General features: G+C 37.2%; 1 long non-coding RNA gene across 1 annotated transcript; it reads right to left on the bottom strand.

Annotated features, from left to right (window-relative positions):
- Window positions 1-11803: 11803 nt before the first annotated feature.
- On the bottom strand, window positions 11804-14497 carry LOC138706550 (uncharacterized). The gene is made up of 2 exons (XR_011334024.1): window positions 14237-14497; window positions 11804-12141 (listed from the first exon to the last, which is right to left on the bottom strand). It is a non-coding gene; the product is annotated as an uncharacterized lncRNA (long non-coding RNA).
- Between the last annotated feature and the right edge of the window lie 10856 nt (window positions 14498-25353).

Below are 25353 nucleotides of genomic sequence, written 5' to 3'. Positions count from 1 at the left end.
AAAGCTTTAATCACTGCATATGGGATCATATTCCCAAAACAACATTTGTGGGTCTGCAGACTCTGAAAAGAGGTGTACTAGATGCTGTGATATGTTTTAATGAAGGAACTGTATCCAGATGCAAAGTGTTGGAAGAGCTGGCCATTCATCCTGGAGAAAACATGTCAAAAGGTCTCCTCACCATCGATCGAAATCAAGTGTCTCTGGGAGAAAAAGTGGCATTGCAGAACTCCAAGGACGAAAGGACCAAGTGGAGGAACTTGAAAAGGAAGAAGGTGAAGAATCCCAGGCACAGGATGAATATGGACCTGCGATGTTCTAACACAACACAGGTCAGCTAAGAAATTTATTTTACTTTTAAATTCAATTTACCGATAGTTGTTATTTTCCACACATATAATTCCATAACTCCAAAACCATTAGAGATAGAAGGCTGAAATTTTGTATACTAGTTTTTCATGCATTTATGCAGAAAGTAAACTATAAAGATGCCGATATCTTTGAAAATAAAAAAATTATGACATAAAATATTCATTCAATTTTAAAATTTTTTATACATGAATTATAAAAATTAATTGCGATCAAAATAAAAACTCTAGATGTCTAAATATAGTCTACCATTTAGATAACTGTATTAACTACATACAGTAAAAAAATTAAAGTTCTCAAAGAAATCCTGACAAGGTTATGCTTACCTAAAGTTAATATTGTATGAAAATTTTTATTTTTCATGCTCTGATAAGATAGGCCTTAAAAAATTTGCTCAATCAATTTTTTGTAATTTTATGAGCTATTTAAGTTCCTGTAAGCCTTGCCATAGTACCCTGTAAATTTTGTCCACTTCTGAATTAATTTACTTGTAAAATTTAAATATTGCAGATTATGCATTTTCTCATATTTTCTATGGTCGTTCACGTACATATACCCTTAAGTGACATCGTGAACTTTACCAATGTAAGGATAGCTAGCAAATGCACTGACTATTTATGTGATCTTCATTGTTGTGAAATGGACAATCTGATTGTCAGACCTTAATTTCTTGGTTGTACAAATGTGATGGAGATAAGAGATACAGGGTTGGGCAGACAAAACTGGCCCCATCTCATGTCATATGATTTGGAAAATAAATTATGTAGGGTACTGATTTCTTTTCTTTCTTTTTTCTTGAAAGGTAATTATGTTGGCTATACTGTATCTTCCGCGTGTTTATAACCTCTTCTGGTTGCTGTTTAAAAGTCAGACGTTCTAAACACATGTGAAGAGTTGTTTTTTAAATAAGCATGACTTATTCAATACCAGAGCGAATATTCATTGTGGAGGCGTACGTACAGACCAGCTCTATTAAGGAAACACAACAATTATTCAGAGACAAATATCCACTTCGCTCAGTACCAGCGAAAAGCAGCATTCAAGATTTGGTGCAAAAATGGCGTACGAATGGAGCCATCAAAAATGTAACAAGGAACAGAACTCCTTCTGTCCGGACTCCTCAACTTACGGCGCGAATTAATGAATTTATAACTAGGAGTCCTCGAAAGTCTACCACGAGATTGGCTCAAGAGCTTCATGTGAGTAGGAGAACTTGTGGACATGTGTTGAAGTGTTTGAAATTCAAACCGTACCGAGTGACAGCTGTACAACAATTGAAAGAGCCCGATAGAGATAAACGTGTAAATTTCTACCGCTGGTTGTTGGACATGGTTGCAGATGGTCATTTGGACCCGCTGATGTTCATCATGAGTGATGAGGCTTGGTTTCATCTATCGGGATATGTAAACTCCCAGAACAGCAGGTATTGGGCGACTCTAAATCCTAACCTATTGTTCGAGCAACCCCTGCACGACCAAAAGATCGGTGTGTGGTGCGCTATGAATGCGAAACGTATTGTCGGTCCAATCTTCTTCGACACCACAGTCAACACAGATATCTACTTGACCTTCTTGGAGGAATTATATCCCCAGATGACAGAAGAGAATAATTACTGCTTCTTTCAACAAGATGGGGCAACATGTCACACATCTGAGAGGTCACTTGCCCGTATTCATCAGATGTCCACTGAAGAAAGGACTGTGAGCAAAAATTTATGGCCACCACGGTCATCAGATTTGTCAACATGTGATTTTTATTTATGGGGGTACTTGAAGGGAAAAGTGTACGAACAGAATCCCCATACCATTGATGATCTCAAGGATAATATCAGGAATTGCATCCGCAGTATCACCCAAGAGGAATTGACACGTGTTTTCATGAACCTGTTAAAACGTGCACAGAAGTGTCTAGATGCAGATGGAGGGCACTTCCAACATTTATTATGAAGGTAAATGCATTTTATTTTCATTCCATTTGAAGTTTGTTTCAAATCATTAGTACCTATCAATGTCATAACACGGGCCGCTTTTATCTGCCCAACTCTGTATAAGACAAAGAGCTCTTTTTGGGCTATATTATTTGGCTGGTCTTTTAAAAATGAATTAATTTCAATGTCTCAAGCCACATTTGAATTTCTCACAAACTGCTTGCAATTTGATGATCGTGCCACAACAAATGAATGCAGAGAAAGATACGACAGTCATTTGATATATTGTTGAAATATCCGAGCAAATGTATGTTCCGAGTACTGCACAGTCAATGAGCAACTGTTAACTTTCCGAGGCCGCTGTCCTTTCAAAAGGTACATTCCAACGAAGCCTGACAAATATGGCATAAAGATACTCATGTGTAATGCCAAGACATCCAGTGTACACTCTCTCCAAAATAATTCTTGAACTTCTGCTGGAAGATTACTGAATGTTCTTTAATTACGTCCATTAACACTTTACTACCGTCAGCAAGGGGCCATACAGTTGGGAACATATGAAATAACCCATTTTCAGGCATTAATGTTTCATCTACTATGTTTTTTTTTTTTTTTTTTGCCTTTACCTTATAGCTAACTTCCTGTACTTTTTGTGAAACCTGTATCAACATCGTCATGAGCGTCACTTGTTTTTTATTTTGTTCCAACAACCGACGATAATAATATATATCTTTGTTTGAAAGAAAGGAATGTTTTGTTAACAAATGTCGTTTCAATTTACTGGGAACCATAGCATTACTGAGATTTTCACCACACACAACACAATCGAAGATTGGGCATGTTTTGTCAACATGCCATTTTAATTTCAATTAATTTTCGCGTCACACCTTTCAACTTGTGAAGGCACACCAGTTGCAGAACACTGCTCTACAGCATTTCCTCTGTAGTGTTGACAGTTATACCAGTGTGCCGGTCGCACACCAGTTGCAGAACACTGCTCTACAGCATTTCCTCTGTAGTGTTGACAGTTATACCAGTGTGCCGGTCGCACACCAGTTGCAGAACACTGCTCTACAGCATTTCCTCTGTAGTGTTGACAGTTATACCAGTGTGCTGTTACACCCAGTTGCAGAACACTGCTCTACAGCATTTCCTCTGTAGTGTTGACAGTTATACCAGTGTGCCGTTACACACCAGTTGCAGAACACTGCTCTACAGCATTTCCTCTGTAGTGTTGACAGTTATACCAGTGTGCCGGTGGCACACCAGTTGCAGAACACTGCTATACAGTATTTCCTCTGTAGTGTTGACAGTTATACCAGTGTGCCGGTCGCACACCAGTTGCAGAACACTGCTCTACAGCATTTCCTCTGTAGTGTTGACAGTTATACCAGTGTGCTGTTACACCCAGTTGCAGAACACTGCTCTACAGCATTTCCTCTGTAGTGTTGACAGTTATACCAGTGTGCCGTTACACACCAGTTGCAGAACACTGCTCTACAGCATTTCCTCTGTAGTGTTGACAGTTATACCAGTGTGCCGGTGGCACACCAGTTGCAGAACACTGCTATACAGTATTTCCTCTGTAGTGTTGACAGTTATACCATTGTGCCGGTGGCACACCAGTTGCAGAACACTGCTATACAGTATTTCCTCTGTAGTGTTGACAGTTATACCAGTGTGCCGGTGGCACACCAGTTGCAGAACACTGCTCTACAGCATTTCCTCTGTAGTGTTGACAGTTATACCAGTGTGCCGTTGCACACCAGTTGCAGAACACTGGTCTACAGCGTTTCCTCTGTAGTGTTGACAGTTATACCAGTGTGCCGGTGGCACACCAGTTGCAGAACATTGCTCTACAGCATTTCCTCTGTAGTGTTGACAGTTATACCAGTGTGCCGTTGCACACCAGTTGCAGAACACTGGTCTACAGCGTTTCCTCTGTAGTGTTGACAGTTATACCAGTGTGCTGGTGGCACACCAGTTGCAGAACACTGCTCTACAGTATTTCCTCTGTAGTGTTGACAGTTATACCAGTGTGCCGTTGCACACCAGTTGCAGAACACTGCTCTACAGCATTTCCTCTGAAGTGTTGACAGTTACAACAGTGTGCTGTGGCACACCAGTTGCAGAACACTTCTCTATAGTGTTTCCTCTGTAGTGTTGACAGTTATACCAGTGTGCCGGTGGCACACCAGTTGCAGAAAACTGCTCTACAGCATTTCCTCTGTAGTGTTGACAGTTATACCAGTGTGCCGTTGCACACCAGTTGCAGAACACTGCTCTACAGCATTTCCTCTGTAGTTTTGACAGTTATACCGCTGTGACTCGGTCCCCAGAGCCTCGTTTGCACCATCAGGATGTACCACGTGAAGGTGAGGCTGGGAATAGGACAGGAGAGGCTGTAAGAGGCGCTTTTCACTGTCCTTTACATCCCACAATTCATTAATGGAGTTAATGCATTTCCTATTTTCTCATTATCTCAAGTACAATGAGAGAGTACTGTTAGAGTGCAAAAAGAAATTGGATTTAGATATCTTTCTGGAAATACAAGTTTTTAGCATCCTTGATATACAGAAAGTAGTGGTAGTGGTAGTAGGGTATTTAAAGATAGTACAGTATAACCTCTATTATCCGTGGTAATGAAGGGGTTGGGCTGAACGGTTAATCGAAAAAATGGGATAATCCGTACTATAAGAGATTTTCATAAATTATGTGCATAGGCCTAACACTTAGGCCTATAATTTCGTTATTTTCTCCGTGGTCATGCTTTTAACATGCTAGTTAGTGGATCAGAAGTTCACTAATTGTCAATGACGAGTTTTAAGGGCCAAGGGAATCCTAATGGTTGACTGTGGAAAGATAGAAGTCGTGTTGTAGATATACATTCTCGTACTTATTCACTTTATCACTGTTTGTATTTTCGTACTCATTTGACATGAGCTACAGTTTCTACTTTTCCAAACCTCTCAATTATTTACACTTTTTTCGATACTAACCACAACATGTTTTCTTTCGACGATCATGGAAGACATTTTGCATAGAAAGTAAACAGTACAACCACTCGAACAGTAGGACAAATACTGATTGGTGCATGGGTTTGCAATTGTGAGAAAGTTCTTAGGGTCATTTATTTGAAAGTAGATACTGTAGTGACTATTTTACAAGTTGGAAAAAAACACCCTCTCCCACAAATAAGAAGTAACTGTTCCTGTTACTTGAAGAACGTGGAAGCATTCTTACTAGACACTGTGTAAAAGGTTTCTAATAACTCTGTAACGTAAAAATACGTACTAACAATCTACAGGACTTCATATTTTGTTCTGCAGCAAAATAAAAATGAAGGGTGGGAGGGGGAGGAAGAGAGAGAGTCGGATAATCTGCCGATCAGTTAATCAGAGTTCTATTGTATCAGCATCTAGGCTATTTGCGCTCTTACATTCAATTTTCTTACACATTAAAAAATGGTACTGACCATGCCATTTGTCTCTGTCTATGTACAGGGATTTCTCTTTCCATATTCAGAATCTACAAGTCAATTTATTCAGTAATTACGCACATAAAAATTTGCTAACAACTAAAATTACTTTTTTTATATATAAAACATTAATTAAACTCATCCTTTTATAATATATGAACAGTAATAAAAACTGATGACAAAATAATCAATATTTTTCAAAGAAATATTGAAGTTATATCAGTAAATAACCTACAAATGTGAAATGGTGAATATGATACACTAGCAAGATGTATAACCAACAGAGAGAAATGGATATATAAAAGTACAAAGTATAAACTAAAATGAGATGGTTATGTTATAAGATCCAATGACCAATCAGATAGGAAAAGAATACTTACCTCAACACTTGAAGACAAAAGGTCAAACAGACGACCCAAACTCAGATGGGAAGATTGTAAAAAAAAAAAAATAAGGTCAGTGTTTCTAGAAACCATTACATTTTGTATCTCTAATGAGCTTATAAACAGGGAAGAGTCTAGGCCAATTGTTACAGTGGATCAGTGGATTGAAGGGAAGTTGACAGATACATCCTGGGATATCATAAAGTGAAGAATGTTCTGAGTAAGCAACTAATAAAAATAAACGATAACCTCTATAATATAACAAAGCAAGCAGAGGAATTGCAGAAGCAGAAGGACCAGCTGGAGTTAGATACCGTGATAATGAAAACTGATTTTGCAGAGAATTTTGCTATTAATCATCAGAATGAAGTGATGGCGGCCCATTGGGTTAATGATCCAGCTTCATCAGTAGGGACTGGATTTTTATGTAATTACATATTATATTCCTTTCAACCTAACCGTATATAAATAACAAATCTTTGCAAATCTTGTAATTACCATTAATATATTAAAATTTGATACTACATATTTTACATCTTTACCCCACATTACATATTATGGCTTGATATTACATAAATCTACATATTCAGGGGTTTTATTCATTTTAATTCTCTAAAATGAAAAAAAAAAAAAAAAAAAAAAAAAACTTCTGCCGGGGAAGTTTACAATTTTAAATACACACATTTAAAAAATCTTTTTACCTACCCAAGAAAGGATATATTTCGGGACGAAACTTAACATCCTTAGTTCCAGTAAGTAATCGAGACACTCACTCCATACCGCCCGCTGTAAATGTGAGTGAACAAAAGGCAACCTTTCTCATACAATTACCTTGTATTGTAAAAATCACTCTTGCGGTGGAGTGGGATGAGGACTACATGATTTATCTCGAACTATAATTGTTCTGCACACATCTTAACAAGCCATTCCCATGGAATTTGCAACCTTACCCATCCTCTTCCTAATCCTTCCAGGGAAAACCCGTGTCAAGTGTGACATGAGCAGCAATAAAGTCAACAGACTTTTGAAAAGAAGCTCGAGTAAAGGAATAAACTGGAAAGATGTTGAAAGATTCAAATAATAGCTTTTCAGGTTATTGCTTGACCTCTTTACTTTAAATTTAGTAGACCTATACGGAAATGGGATTTTCCGAGGAATTAGAAAGTATGGTTCTCGGCTGGAATAATCATACCCTTCTCAATGAGACAGGAATGTCACTTTTCAAACAAGAATTTGCAAATGCCTATAGTTTGAGGTTTTAGTAGGTACAGTACTTTGTTTCTTACAGGGAGCAGCTAAAATTCACGTGTCCCACATCTCCTCTTATTTTCTCCTAATCCAGTAAAGCGAAACAGTGCTTGCAGTACTCTTGTGTTATTCATTTTACTCAGTTCTCTAGTTTTAGTACTTACAGTATAAAGTGCAAGTGAGCTTATCTACTGCTTTTAACCAACTAAAATGGCCCCTGTATCTTCAACCCTAACGACAAAAATAAAATCATGGATTGCGATGGAAAAATAGTAATGTGTCAAGCGTGCGGTAAAAAAAAATCGGGTGTTCTATGAAATCACAACTGGAGAGTCGTACCTATCATATACCTGCCAGATATTGATATTAAATATTTTCATGATTTTACATATTTTGGTACATATTCAGCTTATTTTCCTTACATAAATATGTACATATTTCACACCTTGATATTACATAAAAATCCGGTCCCTAATTATCAGTAACTATCTATGAGCTGCACTCTCAGTGTTATGCTGTTATTTCTGATGCTCCCAGACATACTGTTATTGCAAGTTATCTTGAACCTTCTGAGCGGGGGCAGAGGGGCAGAGGGAAGGAAGCGCGTAACGCGGGTGGAGCCAACTGAGTTGTTTGCGCATGCTCCGCAGCATAATCTCTTGTCAAGAAACATAGTACTATTTCCTTCACTGCGTACCAGTAGTGTTACCATGGAGCAGCAACCACAGGGTAGTAATTATGGTGAAATCACACCACCACGGAGAAAAAGTAACGCTGTTATCCATAGCCGAGAAAGAGGAATTATCGCAAATATAATAAAATTAAGCGTTGCGAGGAGGAAAAATTAAACAAATATTTGCTGGAACCTCTTGCTAAGGAATATGAGAGAGCGGCTAAATACTCTGGCAAAAGTATTAGTTCCGTGAAAAGAATTAAAAATAATATTGAATTACAACCGAATGAACCTCACACTACTCCGAGAAAGAATAGGTATCTAATGTTTAGAAATTATTGCTATAATAGTTTTGTACAATAGTGTGTGTATTGAGAGTGACATAATGAATTACTGTTGCAAGTTATTATTTTCTTATAGTTCTACTAAACATATTATTTCATTCCAGAATTAGACTTGTGTAAAGTTGAAGTGGACGACTTCGATCAACATGTTACTCGGGATACAATCGAAGAATTCTATCGTGTTCAGAAAGTAGTACCTACGATTAAGAAGATAATTCCGAATGGATGATGCCATTGGCGAAATAATTAATTTTGGAACAAGCGATGATGGGCAGCAATGATAGGGATATGGATTGTGTATAATTATAAATTAATGTAAATTCAAATAATAAGCCTGTAAAATATTGTTATAAGAATATGTACTTATTAGCTGAAGGTGTAAGTCATGCAGGCCTATATAATGTATAGAAGTAGATGTAGTAACTCCTCCATTGCCGGTCCCCAGCCCGGATGAGGGAGGAGTGTACACACGATTATATTTAAATACTTACTCATTACAGGTTAATTAAAGCTTGCTATGAAACTATGTTCTCCTCTCAAAATCGGAGGATCGAGAGAAGATGATGTCTGTATTGAACCAAGTTCTTTTACAGTAGAGAGCCGTAAGGTAAAAGAACCAACGTTTTTTGAAAAGAGTCACGTTACCCGAGGGAGGGGCATCCTTGCCGTGCCGTTACGTTGATGAGTACATGCCGTACCGAGCAGTTCCAAAGACAGACTTAGGGGATGTAAGGTTCAAGATAACTTGCAATGACAGTACCATGTCTGAGGCTAAAGCTTTCAACAAAGCTATTCTTGAAGATTTCTGCAACAATAGCTCTAATCCTAAGATAATTGCCTGGACTGATGGTGCTGCAGTAGATATATGATGGCAACAATGTCAAATGACAATTATCTTAATGAGTCTTCTTGAGTCCAATCATGGGAAAGGTGTGCATGACAAAGTAGGAGCAACAGTCAAGATGTTCGTATGGCAACATATCTTGCGTGGAAGAAAAGTTGTTAAGAACTAGAGAGATTTTTTTAATGTAATACAACAATCTAATATCAATGTGAGATGCAACAATTCCACCAATTCCTGGAATACACAATGCTCACTGCATCAGCAAATTGGGACATCTGAAGGTAGCTGTATTCAGAAACACTGATGAACATTCACCGCAAATCATACTATCACTGTCCTCATAAGAAAAACAATTGATAGAGAAGGAGACAGCTTGCAGTATTGCCAAGAGCGAGTCTTCACTTGGTGTTTAATCATGTATGATGAGGTCACTTATTCAGGAGAGGTAGTAACTATGTGTGACATTGAAGAATTTGAAGTATCTGTGATGGTAAGGGATGGAAAGCATTATAAATGACCTGTAAAATTGGACAAGTTGGTGTATTCATCACAAGACATTTTGCAAAAGATACTACCACCTATTATTGTAAATAACAGTGGGCATTTCAAGTTTGAAGACTTATTTTAGATTAATAAATGTTTCTTAATGTAATGTTATGAAAAGAGATATTAAGATAAATGTTCAATATTACAGATAAATTTGTTTCTAGCTTATGTAAGATGAAATGTTCGTGTGTCACAGCATTTACCTAATTATTGCACTTTATAACTAGTGTTCATATATATTATTAATGTACCGAAGTACATATGGTATTTTCATGCAGATATTCTGCGTCATCATACGATGAAAGAGTAATGGAACGGAGAAAAATTCTCTCCAGCACTGGGATTTGAACCCAGGTTTTCAGCTCTACGTGATGATGCTTTATCCACTAAGCCACACCGGATACCACCCCGGCATCGGACAGAATTGTCTCAGGTTTAAGTTCCAACTCTTGGGTTCCCTCTAGTGGCCGCCCTCTGCACTACATCATAGATGTCTATGAACGAAGGACTGAAGTCCACACATGTGCTGAGGTGCACTCGTTATGAGTGACTAGTTGGCCGGGATCCGGCGGAATAAGCGCCGTCTTAAATCACAAGTGATTTACACATATCATATATATTATTAATATACCGAAATACATATGATATTTTCATGCAGATATTCTGCGTCATCATCCGGTGTGGCTTAGTGGATAAAGCATCAGCACGTAGAGCTGAAAACCTGGGTTCAAATCCCGGCGCCGGAGAGAATTTTCTCCGTTCCATTACTCTTTCATCGTATAGTGTTCATATGTTTACAGAAACTTCATTACAGCATTTATATGTTAAACGATGTGCTATTTTTTACCTGCAACCAGATTTAATTATATAGTTTGATTTGGCACAAGTGTAGGAACATTTTAATAAATATACCATTTGTTATTGGCAAGAAAATGTTTGTGTGTCACATGTAATATTGTGAAGCCTGTAATTAATTCTCCTAACGAGGAAATTGTGCCTGCATTGTGGATCCCTTTCACTAATAAATACCATTATAACTTTTCCTCAGAGGCTTATAGGTTGTTCAATATTAGTTTAAAATCATTGCATTGGCGTTGAAAATGTTACATGTGTCACCATGAGCGTATTCCGAATCTCAGCACTGAGCAATCTGATGGCATCACGGTGTTCCGAATTTCACCGATGGAGTCACTGATGCTCCACTGGTGTGCTCCACTGGTGTCACACCGGTGCCATCAGCTTGCAGAGGTGGTGGTAGTCTCCATCAGCCGCCATCAATGAATCTGGTTGGTTCTTGTATAGGGCGGGAATTAGCAGACGAATTACATCGTGCACTGTTGTGTCATGGAGGTGTGTTCTGCTTTGGTTCTGCTGTATTGTTTGTAATGAGCACAACCCTAGATCATATATGTAACAGATAACTCCTCGCTACGTTAAAATCGGCAGCACTTTGAAGAGAACAACCGCCAGGATCGCCACCCGTCCGCCGTAAACGAACACGAGATAGCAGCACAGTCGCTAATGCAATTCAAATGGGAATTATGACGTGACTCTTTATGTAACAACTAGATGGCAGCATAGTAAACCTGACAAAAGTTGTTAACCTCAAAGCCTATAAGCACGACATATCTGTTACATATATGATCTAGGGCACAACGCAAAAACAATATGTTAATGGCTTATGAGCGAACATGTCAACAGAACAATTAATACTGCCGGTTCAAGAAATAAATTGTTTATGATCTCTTTTCTTTGAACGAGATGGCAGTAAGGAAATTTCGCAAAATTTTGCTAGCGTAGCACAGACAACAACTTATACAGTCGCCATGACAGCCATTGATCCTTCCAGCAGTTTTGTTCCTATTTCTTTACAGCGTGACGTCATTGTTGTTCACTGGTCTGGTGAGCTTCGGAACACGCTGTATGGAAATTACCCATGTACCAATCTAATCACTGGAATTCACAGTCATAAATAACGTAGTACACCAACCATCGTTATAAAACGCCCAATATTTTCCAGCAAACACAAAAGAAAACTAATCATAGTCATCGATGACGTCAACCTTACGACATCATCCATTCTTCAATCTAGCCCAACATAAATTCTCACAAACCCACCATCGATATCCTACAATAAAATTAGACCTGCACAGATTAAGTAAATGGATTAACTTATAGGCTATCATGTTTAATACACTATACTTACACAACTCCACTCATTAAATAAATCATACCTACATAATTACGTTAGGCCATTACACATTGTCAATTTTAGTCGAGTATATCCAGCAGAGGGCTTTTGAAACAGGTGTCGCAGAACTGCCAATATCTGGAAAGAAAAATGAGCGATTAACAGGTAAGATTCGATTTGTTCAGTCTTCTGGTATGCCTTGCATATATCTACGATTTTAATAGACAACATTCGCTGGCCACGGTTACTTATGTACTGGGAAATTTCAGTATACGGATTCCTCTCTCACAATTATATCTTAAAATACTAAACGGAGCAGATTTGTCTGCGTTTGTCGAATGCGCATGATCATGCCTACAAAAAGGCATTTTTCAGTGCCAATAATTTATTTTGTGTGCACAAGGTTGAAATTCTGAAGTAAGAGAGAAAGGAAGGAATCCGTGTTCTGAAATTTATCCTTATAAGATATAATTATCAGTGGAATCCGTATACTGAAATTTTCCCAAATTAATCAAAGAATTTCCACGATACACAATGCTTAATAATGGAACTATTCATCATTTAACTGCGAGGCGAAACTAGCGGCAGGAATTGTCATGACGCTCAGAGACCCACTCTTGATCGTGCTATTGCTATGCGCCAACTTGTAGCCTTTAATATCTCGTAAGCAACGGATCACAGCGTGTCCCTAGTATGGTGTGCTACAAATTTTTCGGTGGTCATTTTCAACGACCCAAGTATGCTTTTTCTTCCGTGTTGTGAGTAGCAGGATCGACGATTCACCCAAAATTATTAATATACATCAGCCTATGCTGTTGATTTAGTATGAGGCCTATTGGGAGAGAGTAAAGACAAGACCTTCCACCGAAATACCGCCATGTTATAACTGCACTATAGGCCTACTTGTTTAATAGTTAGGGGCGATTGGTACTTTCCAACTGAATATAAAAATTGTTCACTTAGTGTTAAATTATTTCTGGTCAATGTAGAGTATCCACCGCCCACTTAACGAATATTTCACACTTTTATCACTGCCAATGTTACGCTATAAACCAATTTTCGGCAACCTAATGTAAAAGACTGCCTACAGATATTTGGAAAGTTTCAGAGAAAATACACAAATTTAATCTTCTAACATGATTTTTTTGTTTTTATGAATTAAGTAATTTGCTGGGAGACATTGTTAGATATAGACCACCCTTACACTAAACCTGGAGTAATTTAAGCTTATTAATCAGATATGACTCTACTTACTGTTTTTTTTTATATGCTCACCTGTATTTAATTTATATTTTATATATATTTCATTTTTATTTTCCATCCAAAGATCATTAAGAACGATGAATATTACTTAATATCTCCTATCTTTCTTCAAATAGTATTTATATGCCATGTTAATTTTCATTTGTTTTTATAAGTTAACAATGATGCACATTGGGTGTAACGTATAAGAAATTATTTTCCTACACAATCCACGCTATATTCACGTTGTTTTGAAATGATTAATCGAAGATGGTTTGCTTATTGTTTATTACACGCATATTAATTGTATGTAATTTCTATTTCATACGTTTTTTTTCTATCCCAATATCATTAAGAATGGTGAATAATATTCATACTTGTTTCCTGTATTTCTTAAAATATATGGCATGTTAATTTTTATTTGTCGTTATTTACGTAAAAATGATGCGCCAAAAAATAATAATAATTTCGTACTCACTCCACATCCCTATATTCACATTTGTTTTTCAGTGATTTCTTAAAGAATGTACCGGTATTTAAAAGACTAATAATTTAGAAATATGTTACATAAATCATCCTTGGGCCAAAAGAGAATGCTCCCTGGACCAAATTATATTAAAGAATGTACCGGTATTTAAAAGACTAATTTAGAAACATGTTACATAAATCATCCTTGTGCCAAAAGAGAATGTTCCCTGGACCAAATTGTCGTATTTTGCAGTGGTCGTCAGTACTCGCTGAAGTGGGTAATAATATAATATATCTATTGTCAATTGCTTTTATTTGTCAGAAGGCCTTGACTGACGGGTATATAAGGACCGGGGCTCTTACGGGTGGAGGTCGCGGTTTGGGATGGCCCACAAGCAACAAGTTATACTAAATATGTTTAGGATTAGTGTAAAACTGGCCTATATCTCCTATAGTGGGCGGGACATAAGTAACATTCACCTTATTTCTAAAATAACAAAAAAATAATAATAATTTAATTTACCTTGAGTTGATACATCGGCCTCTTTCGGTGTGTGCGCTTTGTCTTCCTCCATTGCGAACAGATGGTTTCATCGCCTCGGCATATTTACCCTCCTTTTTCTGTATCTTTCAAACACCCATTTGATACGTTCATTTCATGTTTATGATTAAATTAAGCTGTTGTTGTTCTTTGCTTTAGAGACGTCCTATCCAACTTAAATTAATGTAAATAAAATAAAAATATCATATATACACACTCGCACCACATACACCCCAGCATTGCTCCATCATGAAAAGAACTGGTCAATCCCATGATGCATCTATTTCGAATTATTTTAGCGGGAAGCAGGGTTGCCACTTGCCAGATAAAGGAAATGCAACCAACTTATGAAAAATGTATTTCAGCATATGAGGGATATCCTGAATTCTAGCACCAACAGATAGCGCACGTGTACTTTGAGAGATGCGCTTTGCGTATGCATTTGTTTTTCGTTATATAAACATTGAGGATATACGTAGTGTATTAGTATATTAAAGACTCTTAAAAAACAACTCAAAATGCCACATTTTTGTTACATTCCTACATGTAAAAACCAGAGAAAGCTTTTTGTCTTCATTCAGGTCCCAAAACATTCTGAATATATGCTTTAAACCTTAAAAAGTAACGAATTAAATTGCGCCTCGAAAGTGCTAGCTATTAAACATAAGTAACTACTTCAAGTAATGAATTGCTGGCTACAGTTTCATTTTGGAGAAGGGAAAAGAAAAATCAATGAAAACATATTATGCAACCTCGACAGCGAGCTACGTTAGCTTTGATTATATGCAGTAGTTGTAGGAGTCTCCGAAGTTTACGCCTGCAGTAAACTCTCTATAAACTGGGATGTTCATTGTCCAGGATGATCCGTAGTGAAATCCATTTCGTGAATAGTGTTTTTAATGTACAGTACTGTAGACTAATTATTAAGACCATGTTTTAACCAGGGGCGAAGCTGAAGGGTAATCTGTGAGCCTTAGAATACCCATGGGATTTTCAAGAAATAAGCGCATTTTCATTTTCCTGTTTCCATTGGTATAAGTAAATGAAATCTCTAGTTTTCGGTATTACGCTCTCTAGTTACGGAAGGATTGACGCCAGCTCCTCGGCGCGGGACCAGCGCACAACTACATTATGGCTACTCACCAATGAGTTATACACTCACTGAATGAGGAGACTGCTTCAAATCAGACTCGCTGCAGCTGATAGAGAAAGCATATGCGCATGCGCCAAGCGGAGTGCTTGCATACGTCACTAATGCTAAACCGTGTGCTGTGAAGTCTGGAAAGAGCCTAGACTCTGGACATGCTCCGGACTTGTCATTCAGCGTTACCAACCTTAATACCAGTGAGTCTGCTACAAAGGTCCGAAATTCAGCTACAAATACCAAAATGAAGCAACACACATTCACAGAGTAATAACCAGAATCTATGACCTATGCTATAGTTACAATGTTCGAAGGCGGATGTGTTGGAAATGTCATTAATTAATTTAGGGCCAGTTCATTTTTGTTGCATAGTCGACTCCCAACAAAGACACTGTCAGGTGTCGGCGAATTCACGAATCCAGGAATTGACCATTAAACAATGGGCGCAATTCACATAACAGGAAAAGGAAACTGAAAATAATAAAGTTTTCCTTACCATGTTGCCATAAATAATGGTCGCAGTGTCCGGAATTCAGTCCTAACTTAAATTTTCTATTATGTTTTCGTAATTTTTTTGAGGAAGCGAGAAACTTCTTATGGTTATTAGAATGTGAGAAAATAGAATTTGATAGAAGAACGTGTTTACAAATAAAATCGAGTATTCACAAATGGTCATTCGATCGAATCTCATTCGGCTACACTTTGCCATTCGACTACGACCATTCTGCTAAAAGCTACGTTTAGCCGAATTCGGCCACGGTTGGCAAAGCTGCAGTCTGTCAGTGTGTGAGAAATTATGGTATAAAAAAGTATCGCAGATCTTTTTGGCCCCTGAAATTTTAAATGTTAAGCAAAGAAGCGAGTCACTGTCCAATTTGTATGTCTCCCAACCAGCTGCAACCCCCTACAGACACCATCCTGCCAAACGCCGTGACAGTAGAAGTACACTCAGAACTCGTGTAAATAGTCATATAATGCCAATAAGTTAAGAAAACCAAATCTAATAAAACGTTACAGACTGTGAGTTTATTGTTATTGTTAGAAATTTTTTCCACAACACTATCACTACTGCTTTCATTGTATTTTGTTATTATTATGATCTCCATTTGTCAAAGTCGTCAATATCAGTAGCGGTCTTCTGCATTGACGTTTCTTCCCTGATAATCCTTCAGCTTCATGTTATTTTTGTTCAGGCAAAATCCTCTTCACCTTTGTTTTTCTTATTTTTTAAGTAAATTATTTTACAATGCTTTATCAACATCATAGGTTATTTAGCGTCTGAATGAGATGGTGATAATGCCGGTGAAATGAGTCCAGAGTCGAGCACCGAAAGTTACCCAGCATTTGCTCATATTGGGTTGAGGGAAAACCCCGGAAAAAAACCTCAACCAAGTAATTTGCCCCGGGAATCGAACCCGGGCCACCAGGTTTCGCGGCCAGACGCGCTACCGTTACTCCACAGGTGTGGCCTTCACATTTGTTAGACATCTTGTTTGCATCTGCTACTTATTTTTTACTATTCTGGTTATTTCCTCATAAAATTTTATACATTGAGAACGATCTCTCTTGTTCATCCTCTTTTAGTAGACCTACTGTATTTTAGTTTAAAAGTAATGGAGGCGTCTCGCCTACAGGTCGATTTCTTCTAAGCAAGTGAGTATACTTTCCTTGGTGTCAATGTTCCTCCCTTGTCTACCCGAGTCCCTTTGCTTGACCCAATCCTGCACAGGACCATCACCATAAAGGCTCGCTTGCTGACGTCCTCTTTCCTCACAAGTGACAAAAAGATCTGCAATACTTATACTAGAGGACAGTATTCATTTTTCGTCGGTCTGTTTCCGTAAAGTGCAGTTGTGTTCATTATTATCGTGTATCATCCATTATTCACTTTTCGTTTTTATTCAGTCAACTGTGGGTGCGGTATTTCGGTACTACGAATACACTTATAGTATAGAATTCGAATTAGATTAGCTACTGAAACGAACGTGAAAATTGAAAATACATTTAACGGTTGGTAAAGAATACTTCGTGAAAACGAACTTTTTCTAATGACACTTTTCGACGCAGGAGCATGACTGTATTGGTTAGCAGCAGCGTCTTTAAATAACCACGCGATGAAGTGAAGTGAGAGCGGTATTTCAGTTCATGTTTGTTTGTGAGTTTAAAAACATGGATCAGTGTAGTGATCTAATAGTGTATCTGAAATCAAGACCATTTTCTTCGTTGCCCTATGAAGAGAAATGTGCAGTGAAAGAGAGAAGACCAAAACCTCATCTAAACATTGTACAGCGTGATAAACATCAGTCAAGTAAGTTTCAGTCTCAGTGGTATGAGCAATATGAATGGTTAACAGCAAGTGTAACGACCGGCATGATGCATTGTTACGTTTGTCTTCTGTTTGGTGGTGAAGGCGATAATAAAGAATGGAGTGAAACTGGGATTGCATGTATGAAAAAGCTTCTATCGTAGAGCACGAAAACATCAAATTTCTAAGAAACATATTCTTAATTGAGAACGATATCATCTTCTGGGACAACTCAGAATAGAGCATGCTCTATCAGAAGCGGCTCGGCTCTCGAGTCTCAAGCACAACGAAATGGTGAGTCGCAATAGACGATATCTTGGCAGACTGATTCAAGTCATCTGCTTCTTAGGAAAGCAAGAGCTCTCATTTCGTGGACACGATGAGAGCGATCAGTCAGAAAATAAAGGCAATTACCTAGAAATATTGGACATGCTTGCGCAAGAAGAGCAGTTTGTTAGAGAAAAGTTGGAATCCATATCGGGCTTTAAAGGGACTTCAAGTGAAATCCAAAATGAATTAATTGAATGTGCAACATTAGTAGTCAAGGAAACAATTCAGAAGGAATTAGACTTGGCGGAATTCGTGTCAGTTCAAGCAGATGAAACACTAGATGTGTCTTGTAAATCACAGATGAGTGTTATATTTCGTTATTGTGTGAACGATTCAGTATAAGAACGGTTTTTAGGATTCTTTGATGTATCAAAAGACAAAACCGCCTAAGGTTTATCAACTGTTATCTTGAATGTGATGAAAGACAGCAAAGTTGAAAATAAGCTCATCTGTCAAACTTATGATGGTGCTTCAGTGATGTCAGGCTCTCGTGGTGGTGTTAATGCGATAATTAAGCAGCAGTGCCCTAATGCAATGTTCATTCATTGTTACGCTCACAGACTTAATCTGGTACTTTTGTATGGTGCCAAAACGATTAAGAAAGTTCGTCTCTTTGTTTATGATTTGACAGCCTTTCACACATTTTTCAGTAAATCTTCAAAAAGATCTATGCTTTTAAGAGAGGCAGGTTTCAAACTCCCTCAAGCAAGCACTACGCGCTGGAATTATCACTCTAGAGCTACAGCAACTATAACTGCTCACTTTCAGGAACTAAGAAGAGCGATGTCTCATATTATTGACAATGATGAAGACTGGGATGGAGATTCCTATAATGGCGCTGCTGGTTTGTTAAGAAGATTAGAAGATCCAACCTTCATTTTCTTGTTGTGTTTTTATCAGAAAATATTTGTTTACATTGACCACTTATACAGTGTGTTGCAAATAAAGTATACATCAAATATCAGCATTTGCAATCATGAAGTAAAATATGCTATAACGAATGTAAAATCTCTTAGAAATCAGGAAACTGTTGAGGAGTGCATCAAAGATGCTAAGGTGCTGAACAATGAGGCAGGATCAGGATCATTTATGAGACTACAAGTCCTAGCTTTTGAAATAATTGATACCATAGTGACACAGATGGAATCGAGATTTGAAGATCTTAAAAACTTTAATTTTGTTGAATTACTCGATGAAAAACAGTTCCCTGCTTATAGATCAGTGTTTCCGTTACTTAAGTTGAGTGCATTGGTAAAAAAGTATCCATACTTTGACAGTGAACAGCTTCAAAATGAACTCACAAACGTTTATTCTGACCAAACAAAGCATTTGCCTGCAGGTTTGTTGCTGAAATATTTTTTGAACAATGACTTAGAAAAAATCTATCAAGAAACAGTGCGGCTCATAAGACTGATTCTCACCTTCCCTGTATCTACTGCGTCGAGTGAACGAAGTATGAGTGCATTGAAGAGAGTTAAGATATTTTTAAGGAACTCCATGTCAGATTCTAGACTGACCAATTTAAGTACTCTGGCTATTGAGAAGGGTTTGTTAAACAGTCTTTCCAGAGACGACATCTTCAAAGAACGCATCATCGACATCTTTGCAGAGCGAAAAACACGCCGACTGGAGTTTATCTACAAAAAAAATATAAGGTATGAATTTTAGAATACCCAGTTGCATGAATGTAGCTTCGCCACTGGTTTTAACTTCAAATTTTCAAAATCATCCTACATAGTATTCAAAACTGCATGTCCTTAACCTACAAAATACACGAATAATCGTGATATATTAGACTGTGATACTACTGCGATCATATTACTTCAACCTATCGAACATTGTACTTCATCTTACTGCAACATAGAAAAAAATACGAAGAATTCAATCTCGATAGTCCCTTCCCTATAAAAAAAAACATTGATGACAGCATATCTTGTTTTTAGAGTACCTACGGCACTTAAAAACCAATGAATAAAGAAGGCAATATTCACCTACGACATAGTTCCTATTTTTTTTTATTCGTGCATCTCGTTCTCAAAGTTCTCGTTTAGGTTCATGAACATTCAATTTACTCGTATCTATATTCTGCATACTGCAGATTTCCCCATCCATCTCGGGGAATCGTTCAATATTATACAGGTTTAGGCCTATGCTATTATTTATTGTAAATTAAATTAAATTATAAGGTAAGAAAAAACTGAATTATATTAAATTATACTAGGTTATAAAAATAATTGCAAATATAATTTTGACACGCACAGGAAACCAACAAGCAGGAAACATAATCAATTATAGCATATGACATAATATAGCCCTACAACATGTTGCGCCGCATGGAACGTTCCTGCCATCTAACGGTAAAACTTCGCATAAGATATCCCTATACACGGCAGACTTGATGTTCCCTTCGCTTTTTTGTATACGGCCTTGACAATAGTAATATTTTCTTGAAATTGGATAATTTCTCAATTCCACCACTTGGCGCTGTCTGCCAAGCTCTGGTGTCCACAGATGAAATACTCAATATGAATTAAAATAAATGATTAAAGAGTAACAATAACACTTATAAATAATAAATAAGAAAATAATATGTATTATTATGTTTAGGTCTGTTAATTATGGTAAAAGCGTGAGTTTAAAAGCAGGAAAGGTACCACATAGTAACCTGTTCAGTTTAAATAACATGATGACAGAGGCGTAATTTTGTAGTTCATTCGCTGAGTAGCACTCCTAGGCTAAACTGCGATGTTTCAAAGTAATCACTTGGGTAATTATTTACCATAACTCGTACTGAGTTTTATAATTTCACTCACTGCACTGATACATTCCACTTGATATTGCAGATTCAAGAATCATAGTTTCAAGATTTTGCGACTCAGTGGATTATAAGCCGCATTCTTCGAAGGAACAAGCTTTTCAGTTAAAGCTGCTGCAATGTTATCTAGAAGAGGCCTAACAAATTTCACAGTAATGATATTAGCAAGTCCGTTTTGGCCGTCTTCATCACAAATTGGCATTGCAAGAGAGGGCATCTACACAGTAACGGCTCAATTTCTGAACACAAATTTTCTAATATATTCTTGTTTGGTATTCTCTTTCGATGATTAAGCAGCTGATCTAGAATCAATTTTGCATGAATATTGCCTTCATCGGCCTCTTTCCATACATTTTCTTGTTCTTTATCTAACGGATCCCTTTCAATAGGAGTTTTTCGGTTGTTTTCGTTATCCCATCTTGTTTCTCTTGTAACACCTGATTAAGTTGTGTAATTTTCACATGCAATCTGTTAATTATTTCTTTTTAGCTTCACAAAGTTGACAACGTCTGTTTGCGTCGCTTTATGGTCATTTTCAACTGGCAAGAAGGGAATATCATTAACTGATGCTGAGCCACTCGGAACATCTTGTTCGAACAGTGAAAACCCAATATTACTAAAAGATTTGCGTTTCTTGGGTGGAGGGAGATCAGTTTTAATAACTGTTCGTCATGGTCTTCTGTTGTCTGTCACTTACACCTAGGATAATGAGGGAATATTTTTGGAACAGCATTTGGTTTTAATAGTCTAAATTTCCCATTATTAGAATAATCTTCTTCCCTGAAATGTAAACTACAAATGACTGAAGATGGAGAGTTGCTTTAGAAACAAAGTCTCGGCGTGAAATCACTTTAAGCCATTTTCGCATCTTTCCCTTACTTACTTGCGGTTTTTTAAGGAACACGGAGGTTCATTGCCGCCCTCACATAAGCCCGCCATTGGTCTCTATCCTGTGCAAGATTAATCCAGTCCCTATCATCATATCCCACCGCCCTCAAATCCATTTTAATATTATCTTTCCATCTACGTCTCGGCCTCCCCAAAGGTCTTATTTCCTCTGGCCTCCCAACTAACACTCTATATGCATATCTGAATTCGCCCATACATACTACATGCCCTGTCCATCTCAAACGTCTGGATTTAATGTTCCTAATTATGTCAGGTGAAGAATACAATGCGTGCAGTTCTGCGTTATGTAACTTCCTCCATTCTCCTCTAATTCCATTGCTCTTAGCCCCAAATATTTTTCCAAGAACCTTATTCTGAAACACCCGTAATGTCTGTTCCGCTCTCAAAATGAGAGTCCAAGTTTCACAACCATACAGAACAACCGGTAATATAACTGTTTTTATAGATTCTAACTTTCCGATTTTTTGACAGCAGACTAGATGACAACAGCTTCTCAACCGAATAATAAGAGGCATTCCCATATTTATTCTGCGTTTAATTTTCTCCCGAGTGTCATTTATATTTGTCACTGTTGCTCCAAGATACTTGAATTTTTGTCAACACCTGTGGAGTAACGGTTAGCGCGTCTATCCACGAAACCAAGTGGCCCGGGTTCGATTCCCGGTCGGGGCAAGTTACCTGGTTGAGGTTTTTTCCGGGGTTTTTCCTCAACCCAATATGAGCAAATACTGGTGTTGGACCTTGGACTCACTTCACCGGCATTATCACCTTCATCTCATTCAGACGCTAAATAGCCTAAGATGTTGATAAAGCGTCGTAAAATAACCTACTAAAGTAAAATAAAATATTTGAATTTTTCCACCTCTTCGAAGGATACAACTCCAATTTTTATATTTCCATTTCGTGCAATATTATGGTCACGAAATATAATCATCTTTCCCTGTCACTCGGAAATTCGTGGAATGATATTGCTCCTTCACTCTTTTTTTTCTATTCGAAGTACACAATAGTACACAACAATACGTCATTTTGAATCATATCACAATAAACTCATATACCAGTAGAAATAAGCGCAATATTACTAATTATAATCGTACAAGAAACCATACACACATTCCTCAGTGAACCTTGGGAGTTAGTGCCATCTGGCGGGAATTTCATATTTTCTCGATTACAGCTTTAACACAGGGATCAAAATGAATTGTCAAGGCCGGTAAAGGAGAAGCGAAGCGAGCACATCAAGTCGGCCGTGCCCTATATTTATCATTATCACGGCCTACTGTAGACCATGATCATTATCATCTTACTATTTTGCAGATAGTGCGTACAAAAGATTTCACATAACACCCAGAATAGTTGTTCATAATATATATATATATATATATATATATATATATATAATATATAATATTAAGGTGGTCCTTATTTGGGGTGTTAGATAAAAATGTCGAGTGATTTCAACGCACTCCACCCTATTTTTTTTTCTTTTGGCAAATTTTGATAGTGTGCCAAATTTCAATTCAAAATTAATGTTAACCCTTGTCACACTGGACCTAAATATCTAAATAAGACTAAAGTACTGAAAGAATGTGTGAATTATTATGTGTCATATGTTCTCATAAATAAGTGCAATCAACATTTTTTGCAAATATACTTAAATGGGTCAGCAGTGGCGTAGGAAAATTGTGTAATTATAAACTTCGTAAATCCCAAACTAAAATAATTTACCCATACATATAAAAATATCATACAAAGTATACAATTATAATTCTACCCTCATTGCAACAATTAACATCTTCATTTTATCAAAAGAAATACTCCTTTTATGTTTAGAAAAAAAACAATAGGGTGTTTTTAATCTGAAAATATTCGTTCTCGTTAGCCATGACTTTACTGGAGCAAATCTGAAATATGATATAGTATTATCACAGTCTAATACATACAGTCACGAAGCTTGAGGTGATTTTTTGCATTTCTCGCGATACAGCGCTCCAAGCGGCTAGCGACTAGGAGTACTAGCAACAATAGACTATGCCGTTTTCCGCATTGTTGAGAAGAAAAGGAAAACTTGTGTAAACTGTGAAATGTTCGTTATTGGTTGTAATAAATGTTACTGGCTAAAATACTGTACAATAATTGGAATAATATGATACAAGGAGGAGACGTTTGTAGCGCTATAAATTGTAAGAAAAAGAGGCCAGAGTTATCCTTCTTCCGAATGATACAGCAAGGTGATTTTACAAAATATACTATATACATCATGAAAACAATAAATAAACTTTATGTATTTAATATTTCAATAACGGAAAGGTGTTAATTTTTCAAAAAAGACCACGAAAAGAAAAGTATAATATATTTTGTCATCTGCTAGGGAAGGGATCTGTGATGAGGCGATCCTATAGTAGGTAGTAACTAGCAAGTTCAAGTGTCAATGGATGCATATTCACTACGTATTGCGCTTCATGACCGTAAGACTGTGGTATTATCTTACTATCATCAGGTGAACAACTACTTTGTGAATCTAATAATGTATCTCGTATGTGACACACAATATTAAACCCATAATTATTTTCAAAAAAATTGTTCATTTCTATTGTAATGACAGCTAGGAAGTTCGTATCGTAATTCCGATGTTGAACTTGGACTGTAACGCAACTGAATGCATAGCAGCACGAGACGTCAACATTTAACGAAGAATAAACAAGAAAAAAATTAATGTGTTACACACTCCTGTTTGCATAATTATTTAATAACAGGTGAGTTTACTTTTTTGGAATCATGCATAATATTAACATCACGTAAATAATACAATAATAACAGAATAGCTCACTTTGTTCAGAACCTAAAATATTAACATAAATTAACAATATTCTTTAAACTATTCACGATCCTACACAGTTCCACAGAATGCCCCTATGCATTGTTTATGTGAACATACTGTGTATCGTCTATAGCGAGCGGAAGCAAGGCGATGCGCAGATGGTATCTATACTCCTCGCTGCACTCAACTGAAATCTATTTGTTTGGTACGAACTTACCACCTATGTTAATAATGTCAAAACAAGTGCTTATACAAATTTTGGCCACTCGAGCGCAATTACGAGGGTTGTCAAGAAAGTAAGTTTCCGTGAGACCGTTTACAGAAAGAAAACAATTTCATGGAAATATGTATTGGAACAGATACAGCAATTGTTGAGCTATTTTTCAATATATTCCCCACCGGAAATGAGAAATTTGCCATAACGTGGAATCAACAGAGAGATGCAGACGACTATCACACTTTGGTTCCGATCCCAGGCGGCAGAATTCTATGACACAGGGATACAAAAGTTGATCACGTGTGTCTCAATTCCGGTGGGGAATATGTTCAAAATAGCTCAACAATTGCTGTATCTGTTCCAATACATCTTTCCATGAATAACATGGTGGAAGAAAAAAAAACTTTTTTATCCGTCCCAATGAGAATGTTTGCTTGTAAGACATACTTTAACAAAAAGCCCTTGCCAATGTTTATTCCACATGGATGCGCGTTGAACAAATGGGGTGCATGTGGGATTTTATTCGTTGTTAAATTCGTGTATTTGAAAGTTTCGTGA

This window comes from Periplaneta americana, chromosome 1 (genome assembly GCF_040183065.1).
Source record: "Periplaneta americana isolate PAMFEO1 chromosome 1, P.americana_PAMFEO1_priV1, whole genome shotgun sequence".
NCBI lineage: Eukaryota > Metazoa > Arthropoda > Insecta > Blattodea > Blattidae > Periplaneta > Periplaneta americana.
The sequence above is the reverse complement of the archived record's forward strand: the minus strand, read 5'-3'. Positions and strand labels throughout refer to the sequence as shown.